The sequence below is a fragment of the Desmodus rotundus genome, chromosome 8, assembly GCF_022682495.2.
Source record: "Desmodus rotundus isolate HL8 chromosome 8, HLdesRot8A.1, whole genome shotgun sequence".
NCBI lineage: Eukaryota > Metazoa > Chordata > Mammalia > Chiroptera > Phyllostomidae > Desmodus > Desmodus rotundus.
Genome location: NC_071394.1, coordinates 54723529 through 54735989, shown reverse-complemented (window position 1 = coordinate 54735989; position 12461 = coordinate 54723529). Strand labels below are relative to the sequence as shown.

The window sequence follows — 12461 nt, the reverse complement described above, 5'->3', positions numbered from 1 at the left end:
ATGGCCATACTCATTTCCTTCTGTTGTGTTGTATGTTCTGTGTGGGCTGGTCTCTGTATTGTTCATTCTAGCAGGCCGGTTGTGTAGTCCACAGGTGTGTTAATAGTACATATGAAAAATATAGGGGCATCATAACTAAGGTGAGAGAATGAAGAAGGTAATTGTAATTATTTTAAAAATTTGCTTTAGTCAATACTTTAACGGTGTATTACTAGCTTTTTAAATCTTGGCGAAGGGAAATTTGGATACAAGGAACAGAAAATAAGGTTGAGTTTTTTCTAAAGTAAAGACAGAAATGATCAATTTCTTTTTTTAAATATATAATATAAAATTTAATAAAGTCCTTATTCTTTCTTTAGTTTAATAAAAAATTATAAAAGTAGCCTAAGCATCTTCTTATTCTTTTTATTACTGTAGAAATGACTGATATTCAGTTTAGAACATTTATATGAAATTTAATAAGAAACCCACAAATCAAAAAAAAAAACCCCACCCGTGACTAATACAATGCTAAGTAAATGAATGTTCTAATTTTAAGCTCCTAATAATAATTTTAAAAAGTTGTTCTGATTGTTTATAATAGCAACAACATTATATGTCCAGTGATCTATTGGGGAGAAGCAGACTTATATTGGACATAGTACATGAATTGACAATATTACATTAATAAAGTTTCAAAAGCTTACTACCAGCCCTATATCTATGTACGTATTCGGGAACTTATTAATTCAGGTATTACCTTCTGGCCGATACTGCTTTAGATGTTTTTGTGATGGAGTACAAACAGACATTTTGCCTGCTAACAATGACTCTGTAACCTAATTATGGTTCACATGCTTATGCTCATAATCAAGTTAAACACTTCTTTCTCGTGAGGCATCCGCTAGGTGGTCGCAGTCTCCTCTTGTAAGGACTGCTCTTTCCAGAACTCTATGACTTCCCTATTACTAGTCTTTTTGCTTCTGTTTAACTGATTCCAGTATTTTTAAGTAAGCTTAAATAAGCCAAAACATTATTACCATAAAGAAAAAAAACCTTGTTCTATTCTATTCAGTTTGAAGTTGGTAAGAGGCTATCTACTTACTTAAGTTTCAAAAATGTCTTTAGATTACTGGTTGATCATTAGTACCCCACCACTACCTCTGTTTATTAAGAACTTTTATACATCAAAGAAGTATAAAATAAAAGATTTTACAGTTGTATACATAAAACACATAACTCAATGGTAAAGGTTAAGTACCCAGTGAATAATAACAGCCATTAGTATTGTAAGTAATGGTAAACGTGGACTGAGAGGTAGGGGAGGTGAGATATGGGCCTTGACTGGTATGGAGGAGAGGAAAGAATGCTCTACGCTGAGGGAGTGCTCTGAGGAAAGGCATTGGAGTTGGAATCTAGACAATGGGTTTGGTTTAAAAATGTTTTGTAGATGGTTTTTAGTTAGTACAGGTAAGTGACTATTAAGAGATAGGACCGAAGATGTATTTAGGGAGTGATTGTGATGGACTTAAATGCCAGTCCTAGGAGATTAAGTTTTATCTGCACAGCAGGTCCTGGAATAACATTGTTTCATTAGATGCTGTAGGAATTTAACTCTTGTTTATATCACTTAGTCTGTAGTAAATTGGTTTCCTTATACAACGTTTAGATTAAAGACACAGAACCTGTTGACAATGTTAAGTGAGGACTTACTGTAGTTTGGTGTATTAATAGTTATGAGCTGGTGGGTGATATGTTTAAAAAAGCATTTTAGGAAGTTCATTTTGACAGGTGAGTGGAAACATGATCAGTTAGGAAACCACTGCCATAGTTTATGGATGAAGAGAGAAGGAAAGAAACTCATGTGCACTGAGTACCATGCCTCTGCTCTGCAGGGGTGTCGGGAGTGGCAGCTGGAATGGAGCAGGACCGGGGTTCCTGATCCAGTGGTTGAAGCCATGCAATGCAGCGCTCTCCAGAGAGGATGGTGTGAATAAAGGAAGAGCGGTGTGTGCTGAGGTCTGGGTCAGGTCCACCTTGGAGGGTTATTGCAGGAGGCACACCAGCAAGGAGCCAGAGGAAGGAAATAGGACCGAGTCTGGAGGGCCAGCGGAGAGGAGTTTCAGCTGTTGAAAGTTACAGTGAGCTGAGGGAATGAGTAGATTTGGGGGGTACACTTTTAAAATACAGTATGTACTGGCAAGCGCACACATTCCAGTTGTACAGCCTTAATGGATTTTTGCTCCTTGATTACTTTACCAGTTCCACAGGCTTTCCCAGAACCTCGGCAGCCTCCGTCCTGCCATTAGTGGTTACACACAACTCCAAAGGGAACACTCTTCTGCTTTCTGATACCTTAGTTTGTTGTGCCTGTTTGTTGGAACCATACACGAAATAGCTTGGTTTTCTCAGTGTTATGTTTGTGACATTCATCTGTGTTGTTTAACAGTATGGTTACTATTTCATTGCTCTGTAGTATTCTGTTGCATGAACATACCACAGCACTTAGTCATTGTATTGTTGATGGACAGTTGGGCTGTTTCCAGTTTGGGGCTATTAATTAGAAATCATACGGCTGTGATCATTGTTGTCTGTATACATTTCTTTTGGGGATGTATCTAGGATTGGAATTATTGGGTCATAGACTATACATGTGTTCATGCTTAAATCAGAAGACGAATTAAGGCCAGAAGTCAGTGAATGTCACAGAAGACAAGTGTCTTAGACGCTGTCCTTGCATCTCAAGCTTCTATTTCTCCATCTGCTGGGAAAAAATAAAAAAGCTATTTAGGTATCAATTAGATGCAGTGAAGAGGCCAACACAGTTTTGGCTAAATTGAATAGTAAATTTCAGTAGCAATTAAAGTATGTTTTTGAGGAGAGAACTTTCCTGGAAGTTTGACAGGAACAATTTTGACTGTTCTCTCACCTATAAGCCAGTTGCCATTAACTGAATGTATCCATTTTAAGCAGTTTCAGGTTACCCATTATGGAGGCCCAAACATTCAGCTCACTGCTTAATTCAATATTAAATTTTATCACTCTGTTTTGCCATATATGTTCACCATTGCATTTAAGTATCTTTTATTTTTTAATAAGCAATAAAAGGGCCAGGATGACAAAAAAAACCAAACAAACATACTACCTACAGGTGGTGTGTGCTGGTGGTCCCAGCACCTCAGGAGGCTGAGGCAGGAGCCTTGCCTGAGCCCTGTACTGATCGGGATCAATACAGTGGTGGTCACCAGGTGGCCTGAGTGGGGGTGAAACAGCCAAGGTTAGAAACAGAGCCAGTCAAAACTCCCTTGCTGATCAGGAGTGGGATCAAGTCTGTGAATAGATAATTGCCCTCCAGCCGGGGCCCCTCCCTGATTTAGTGAATCTGTGTCTTTTAAGTTTTTCTATTTTTTTTGACTTGTAGCATTCTTACATATTCTGGATTCATATCCTTTGTCAGCTACATGTATAGCAAGTATCTTTCTATATTCCTAATGGTGCATTTTGATGAACAGGAATTCTTTATTTTAATGAAGCCTGATTTGTCTTTTCCCTTATGGTAGTGCTTTTGTATATACTGAGACATTTTTGTCTCCCACCAAGCTATGAAGATGACCTCATAATACTTTTAGAATCTTTATTATTTTATCTTTTAAATTTAGATCTATAGTCTATCAGGAATTAAGGTTTATGTATGATGTGAGATTGCAGATTTTTCTTCTTCATTCCAGTTTATTGAAAAGACAGTCTGATCCATTGCACTGCAGAAGAGGGGAGTTCGGGCGTCACAGAGAGTAGAGGGTCTTAAATAGTAGTTATATCCCAGAGAGGAGCTAAATTCACTTACAGCATGGCTGTTCTGCTTGTTATGAGTATATCACAGAACTGTTTTGCTGTCACTCTCCTTTTATTTTTTAAACTATTTTTGTGTGTAGGAGGTGAGTGCAGATTTATATAGAATTTGTAGAAAGAATATATAGAGCTCCCGTGTACCTTTCACCCAGATTCCCCAATTTTAGCATTTCTGAGCCAATTGAGAATAAGTTGTGGACACATGTCCTTTACCCTGTAGTAGTTCAGTGTGTATTTCCTGAATACGTGGACACTCTCAGGAAGGTGACAGTACTACCATGTAGTCCAAGACTCCATTCAGATTCCATCCATCGATCGTCTAGTGATGTCCTCTGTAGGTCCAGGCTATACTCTGGATCGTATACTTAGCATTTATTTTCATCTGCTCTTCAATCTGGAATAGTTCCTCAGTCTTTCTTGTCTTTTATGACCATGGCATTTTTGAAGAATACAGGCCACATCATTTGTGTACGGAATGCCCATCAGCTGGGTTTGTCTGGTGTTTCCTCATGACTTAATTCATTTTTAGCATGAATATCAGAGAAGTGACCTGGGCTTGCTTCAGTGTTTAATGTCAGGAGACACTTAATACTGATTTGTTTTATTAGTGATGACTTTTGCTACTTGGCAAAGAGTATGTCTGTCAGGCCTCACTATTGTGAAGTTCATTAATAAGTATGCTTTATCATTAGTAAGGAATAAGTATTTTCTGAGGAGACACCTTGGGACTATTGTGTTCCTCATCAAAATTACTTTCACCTACTAGGTTTCTCACCCCATTGGTAATTTTTGTCTGAGTCAATTACTACTCTGAAGTTGCCAAAGAGGACTTTTCTTTTGTGATGTATTTTATTTTTTAATTTTATTTTATTGATTATGCTATTACATTTGTCCCAATTTTCCCCCTTTGCCCTCCTCTACCTCGCTCCTACAATTCCTCAGGCAATCCTCATGATGTTGTCCATGCCCAGGGGTCATGCATATGTGTTCTTTGGCTACTCTATTTCCTGTGCTGTACGTTACATCCTCGTGGCTAATCTGTACCTATTTGTACTTCTTAATCCCTTCACCTTTTTTGTCTACCCCATGACCCCTGTTCCATCTGGCAACCATCAAAATGTTCTCTGCATCTATGATCCTGTTTCTGTTTTCGTTGCTTGTTTATTTTGTTTTTTAGATTGAATTGTTGATGATATGTATTTGTTGCCATTTTGCTGTTCATATTTCAGATCTTCTTCTTCTTAAAGAAGACCCTTTAACATTTCATATAATACTGGTTTGGTGGTGATGAATTCCTTCAGCTTCTTTTGTCTGGGAAGCTCTTTATCTGTCTTTGATTCTAAATGCTAGCTTTGCTGGGTAGAGTAATTTTGGTTGTAGGTACTTGTTTTTCATGACTTTGAATATTTCTTGCCATCCCTTCTAGCCTGCAAAGTTTCTTTTGAGAAATCAGCTGACAGTCTTATGGGGGCTCCCTTGTAGGTAACTAAGTGCTTTTATCTTGCTGCCTTTAAGATTCTCTCTTTGTCTTTAATCTTTGGCATTTTAATAATGATGTATCTTGGGTTGGGTGTCTTTGGATTCATTTTATTTGGGACTCTGTGTTTCCTGGACTTGTATGTCTATTTCATTCACCAAGTTAAGGACGTTTTCTTTCATTATTTTAAAAAATATTTTTCCAATTTCTTGCTCTCTGTCTTCTCCTTGCAGCTCCCAAATGATGCAAATGTTGGTATGCTTGAAGTTGTCCCAGAGGCTCCTTACACTGTCCTCATATTTTTGGATTATTTTTTCTTCTTGCTATTCTTTTTTCTAAAATATATTTTATTGATTGTGGTATTACAGTTGTGCCATTTTTTTCTCACCTTTATTCCCCTCAGCCCTGTACCCTACCACCTGCACTCCCCTCCACCCCTTAGTTCATGTCCATGTGTCATACATATAAGTTCTTTGCTTCTCCATTTGCTATACTATTCTTAACCTCCCCTTGTCTAGTTTGTACTGACATTTATGCTTCTTATTCCCTGTACCTTTTCCCCCTTTCTTCCCCCTCCACTTCCCCACTGATAACCCTCCATGATATCTCCATTTCTGTGATTCTGTTCCTGTTCTAATTGTTTCCCAAGATTGTTTTTGGGTTTTTTTTTGGATAGTTGTGAGTTTGTTGTCATGTTACTGTTCATATTTTCTATCATAAGTCCCTTTAACATTTCATATAATGAGGGCTTGGTGATAATGAACTCCTTTAACTTTGTGTTATATGGGAAGCGCTTTATCTGCCCTTCCATTTTATTTTTTTATTATTATTTTTTAATGTATTTTATTGATTATGTTATTACAGTTGTCCCATTTACCCCCATTCACTCCACTCCATCCTGCACACCCCCTCCCTCCCACATTCCCCCCCTATAGTTCATGTCCATGGGTCATACTTATAAGTTCTTTGGCTTCTACATTTCCTATACTATTCTTACCCTCCCCCTGTCTGTTTTACACCTACCATTTATGCTACTTATTCTCTGTATCTTTCTCCCCTGTCTCCCCCTCCTAATCCTCTATTGATAACCCTCCATGCAATCTCCATTTCTGTGGTTCTGTTCCTATTCTAGTTGTTTGCTTAGTTTGCTTTTGTTTTTGTTCTAGGTGTGGTTTTAATAACTGTGAGTTTGCTGTCATTTTTACTGTTCATATTTTTTATCTTCTTTTTCTTAGATAAGTCCCTTTAACATTTCATATAATAAGGGCTTGGTGATGATGAACTTCTTTAACTTGACCTTATCTGACAAGCACTTTATCTGCCCTTCCATTTTAAATGATAGCTTTGCTGGATACACAAATCTTGGATGTAGGTCCTTGCCTTTCATGACTTGGAATACTTCTTTTCAGCCCCTTCTTGCCTGTAAGGTGTCTTTTGAGAAATCAGCTGACAGTCTTATGGGAACTCCTTTGTAGGTAACTGTGTCCTTTTCTCTTGCTGCTTCTAAGATTCTCTCCTTTTCTTTAATCTTGGCTAATGTAATGATGATGTGCCTTGGTGTGTTCCTCCTTGGGTCCAGCTTCTTTGGGACTCTCTGAGCTTCCTGGACTTCCTGGAAGTCTATTTCCTTTGCCAGATTAGGGAAGTTCTCCTTCATTATTTGTTCAAGTAAGTTTTCAATTTTTTGCTCTTCCTCTTCTTCTGGTAGCCTTATAATTCGGATGTTGGAACATTTAAAGATGTCCTGGAGGTTCCTAAGCCTCTCCTCATTTTTTTGATTTCTTGTTTCTTCATTCTTTTCTGGTTGGATGTTTCTTTCTTCCTTCTGGTCCACACCGTTGATTTGAGTTCTAGTTTCCTTCACATCACTGTTGGTTCCCTGTACATTTTCCTTTGTTTCCTTTAGCATAGCCTTCATTTTTTTCATCTAGTTTTCGACAAAATTCAACCAGTTCTGTGAGCTTCCTGATTATCAGTGTTTTGAACTGTGCATCTGATAGGTTGCCTATCTCTTTGTTGCTTAGTTGTATTTTTTCTGGAGCTTTGATCTGTTCTTTCATTTGAGCCATATTTTTTGTCTCCACATGCCTGTTATGTTATAAGGGGCAGAGCCTTAGGCATTTGTCACAGCGGGGCATTCCATGTTGCTGAATTGTGTTGCTGTATATGGGGGAGGGGTCCAAGAGGGAACAGTGCTGTTTGCTTGGCTGTGGGTGGCTTTCAGGCACTTCCCCTGCTTTCCATAAGCAAATTGGGTCCTTCTGGTGCTACTTCCTAGGTAGGTAGGTTTGTGTACATTCTAGGACCATGTAGGTCTCTCCAACAAACTCTCCTGTGAGGCTGGAAGTTTCTCCCACTGCCTAAACCCCCACAGCCAGATGTTTTGAGGCTTTATATCCTCACGCTGGAGCCCTAGGTTTCATGGTCTGTCTTGCTCCCCAGTTGTTCCACCTGGTTTATCCACATGTAAATGTGGGACCTGTTGTGCCACCAGCCACCACCTTGCCCATTTTCTTGCCCTCCAGCTGCTGCCTTGCCACAAGTCCTCTCCACCCCGGCTGCCTGTCTCCACCTCTCCTAGTGGTCTGAATGAATGTTCTTTAACTCTTTGGCTGCCGGACTTTCATACAGTTCGATTTTCTGTCAGTTCTGGTTATTTTCTGTTTTTAAATTTGTTGTTGTTGTTCTTTTGGTTGTTTGAAGAGGCAAGTGTATCTACCTACGCCTCCATCTTGGCATGAAGTTCTCTTTTTGCTATTCTGATTGGGTGTTTGTTTTTTGCTTCCTTACATTCCAAATCTCTGATTTCATTCTCAGCTTCTTCAATTAACTGTTGATTTCCTATAAATTGTTTTTATTTCAGTTACTGTATTCTTCATTTCTGACTGATTCTTTTTTATGGTTTCCATTCCCTTTTTTATACTCTTTAAGTTCTCACTAAGTTCACTGAGCATCCTTATAACCAGTGTTTTGAATTCTGCATCTAGTAGATTGCTTGTCTCCTTATATTTAGTTCCTTTTCCAGAGTTCTGTGTTTTTTCATTTGCACCATGTTTCTTTGTCTCTTCATTTGGCAGCCTCCCTGTGTTAGTTTCTATGTGTTAGGTAGAGCTGCTTTGTCTCCTGGGCTTGGTAGAGTGGCCTAATGTAGTAGGTGTCCTGTAGGGTCTAGTGGCACATCCTCCCCTATTACTGAAGCTGGGTAATCGAGGTGCATCCACTGTGTGGGCTGTGTACATGCTCCTGTTGTAGTTGAGCCTTGATTGCTGTTGGCACATCCAAGGCCATCCAATGCCAGTGTTCTGCCTGGAGTCACACTGCATAAGCTACGAAGTGATCTGTCGATGGCTGCTCCTTGTGCTGGTTTGGAGGTGCCCCGGTGAGGCCAAGTTGTGAACTAAGGCTGGCTGCTGCTAGTGCCAGGCCTGGGGCTATTTAGTGAGCTCGCTGAAGCCAGATTCGGCTTGTTTGAAATAATTTAGGAAAATCTGAAGCATGAGCCAAGACAAGTCATTCATACAGAAAAGCCACTTGAAACAGCTTGGGTGGGCTCAAATGTGTGTGGCAGGACCTCAGGGAATCACCAGGGTGGGGCAAAAAGTGTGATCCAGGTTGGTGGAATCTCAGCTATGGCAGCCATCTGCTGGCTCTGTGGCTGTGTGAGGGGAGGGCTTAGAAAAGGAACAGTGGCCTCTGCCAGCACTTCTGTCTGGGAAAAAGCTGCTCCCCAGCTCTTGCCCTAATGCCGGACACTTCAGTTCCTCCCTGTATGTCTCTGATGCATTTTAATATGCTTCCCCGGTGCTGGAGCTCAGAGGTTGAGTTTCCATAAGTCTGTGTGCAGGCCCTTTAAGAGAAACTGCCTGGGATTCCAGCAGTTTCTGTTTTCCACAGTCTCAATTGCCCTTGGTTTGTACAGCCAGGATTTATAGAGACTTATCTTCCTGGCTCTTGAACATTGGGCTGGGGAGCCTGGTGTGGGGCTCGGACCCTTTGCTCCTGAGATATCCTTCCTGTTTTTTATCCACCCCATGCATGGGTGTGGCCTCCAGCTTATTCTGCATCTCTGCCCCTCCTACCAGTCATGATATGGTTTTTTCTTTAATTCTGTAGTTGTACAACTTCCATTCAGCTTGATTTCTGACTGTTCTGAATGTTGGTTGTTCTATATTTTAGTTGTAATTTTGACATTGTTGTGTGAGGAGGCGAACCATGTTTACCTGTGCTGCCATCTTGACTGGAAATCTCTTTTGTGATTTAAAACAACAAAAATGTATTGTTTCTTTCCAAAAGGGTGATATTTAAATTCCAGTATTCTTTTCAGATTTATTAGTTGCCATTTACCGACAAACTTTCTCTTTTCCCTCAGTTTTTCATCTGTTCATTTATTTATATCACTATAGACATTTGTGTTCCTATTTTACTTAGAGGTTTATAATCTATCATTATTTATTTTAATTCTCAACTTGTCCCAGATATGACCAGTGGTATGGCCCCTTCAAGTTAATTCCTGTGTTCTTTTATTTCCTCATCATTCTTTGAGAACTTCTTTCTGGCTCAGTGGCTTGTCTTATATTTTCTTTGCCCTGGTCCCAGCACCAGCCGGTTCTCCAAGAGCCTCCCCCGCATTGATGAAAATCAGTTCATTCTTTCATCAAATATTTGAGTGATTACTGTGTTCTAGGGACTATTCTAACTTCTTACAAAGCTGTGTCCTCAAGTGTCAATAATATGTTGCTCCTTGAAAATGAGTCACGGCAATTTTATTTCACCTGCCACATAAATGAGAATCCACAATTGTAGTTATAGACATTTTGCGTATGTAATTAATTAGCCTTTTTATATGTCACTGATAAATGTAGAAATTTCCTTTAATTTGTCTAAAAACCACCAAAAACCTCTCCTGTGTTTGCAGTATTGTTATAGCCGTGTACTACATGAGGATTCCTATGTAATGATTATCTTTAGGTAACCCAGGTCCAGTTCCCACATGCTGGAAGTATTAGTGCTGAGCATTACCTGGGTGTATCTCAGAGTTTGAAGTTATTGTTGGGTGTTTTGCTTAAGGAAACAGTAATGGGCTGCGTACCTGTGGAGATGTCAGTCTAGGTCTTCGCGAACGGTTAGAGACACTTAGCTCTGGAAGGGCTGAAACTTCTCAGCATGGTTTGTGCCTTTCTCTTTATCTTCTACTTCCTTTCACAAAGCCCAATTGGAACTTTATGGCATTTGTGTCTGTATGTTTATTGCAAAGTACGATAAATTTCAAAATGACATAAATCTTACAATTGATTTACATGTTAATTATTAAACTGAAATCTTTAGGAAGTAAGAAAATTGTGCTTTTAAGGGCATAGACTGCTTTTTGTGTTAATAAAAGACCTTTAGAAAACTCTTAGGCAATTTATAATAAAGTTAAAGATAAACCTATTCTAGGTCTTAGCAATTCTACTGCTAGATATATACACTCAAGAGAAATGAGTGTATGTCCATTAAACTCTTATTTAAAAGTTTAAGGTGGCTTTTTACTTAGTAGCCCCAGACTGGAAACAACCCAAGTGTCCCATCAGCAGCAGAATTCACTGGACTATTCATTCATCGGTATACAGAGTGATGCAAAAAGTTTGAAATACTGATACAGTCAATAAAATCATTATGTTGAGTAAAAGAAGCAAGACAAAATGATACATATTCAGATTTGAAGAACAGACAAAACTAATCTGTGATGACAGAAGTCAGGATGGGTAACTTGGGGAGGTAGGTCTTGACTGGAAAATGGTGTGAGGAACTTTCTGGGTGATGGAAATACTCCTTTGTTGATCTTAGTGGAGGTCACATGAGTGTTTACATGTGTCGTAATTCATGGGAGGTATGCTTAAGGTTTATGCATATTATTTATCCCTTGGTCAAATACTGAATGACAGAAAGAAAATAGAATTCCTTCATGCTTGACTTTCTCTGCTCTGAGCATAAGGATTAAATTAGGAATTTGGACTAATTTGATTTATTATTCTAACTTTTCTTTGCTGTTTATCTTATTCATACTTTTTTCTTTCCCGCCTCTTCCTTTGTCCTTCACTGCCTATATTTTCTCCTCTTCTTAACCTTGGTTTAGTTCCTGTCTCTTTAAACTCTTTAGTGGTTTCACACAAATTCTTTAGAAATGAGACCCAATGAGTAGGTTCTTGAATCTTGGTGGATTGTCCGTGGCCTGGCTGCAAATCCTGCATTTGTATTCGGCACCTACCCCTTTGCTTGGCGCTCTCTCTGTGTCAGCCCCTAATTTGCTGTGGCAGGAAGTGGACCTAGTTTTGTATGTGATGGAGTCTTAAATGTATGGTGCAAAGGTGGAATTCAAATTAAGTGGTACAGAATTTACATGGAAAATAAATTTTACTTTCTATGAAAACTTTAGATTTATTTTTGTGATTTTTTAATATGTACATATATTTTATTAAATAACCTCTTTTGGTTACTTAATAATTTGACATTATAATTTTATATTGTGTGTTATTTATTATGGAATTATTCAAACTTGTACTGAAGAAGAGAGAGTAAGAGAGCAAGTGTCTCTACCCATCACCAGCTTAAGCAGTTACGCACATGTGATGGCCGGCCTTGTTTCTCGTCTGTCTCTCCTCTGAGTTATTTTGATCTCAGATATATTACTTTATCCACAAATACTTCAGGGTGTATCTGTAAAGATTATCTACAGAAAGCATTACTTGTATTACTTTGTCCTGTTGGTGTTCATAGAAAAAATTTGAAATTTATTTTTGTTAGATAAATCCAGGAATTACTGGTGACCCTGTATTTCTTGCTAATTTTAGTTGCTTGATTACCAAAATATAAATAAAAATATTCATAGATGATGTTTTTAATGATTAGATAATTGTAAACTTTCTGAGGTAATGAAGTTCAATAGTTTTTTTATAATGTTCAAATTAAGCAACCTGTGAAACTTGTGAACTTTGGTTTTGAAATATTATCACTGTAAAATTGAATGCTTGGTCATTAATGTGCAGAAAATGTTGCAAAATCCCCAAATAGATTTCATTAGAAATGATTTTCCTGTTTATGTAGTTTTTTCCCTTAGAAAATCATACCTTCTTCCATGGTAATTATACACATATGTACTATAGATGTAGCTTGCATG

At 38.5% G+C, this 12461-nt stretch overlaps 1 protein-coding gene across 7 annotated transcripts in view; it reads left to right on the top strand.

Annotated features, from left to right (window-relative positions):
- STAU2 (staufen double-stranded RNA binding protein 2) overlaps nt 1-12461 on the top strand; it is a 356018-nt gene that overhangs the window by 59061 nt on the left and 284496 nt on the right. The window lies entirely within an intron of this gene.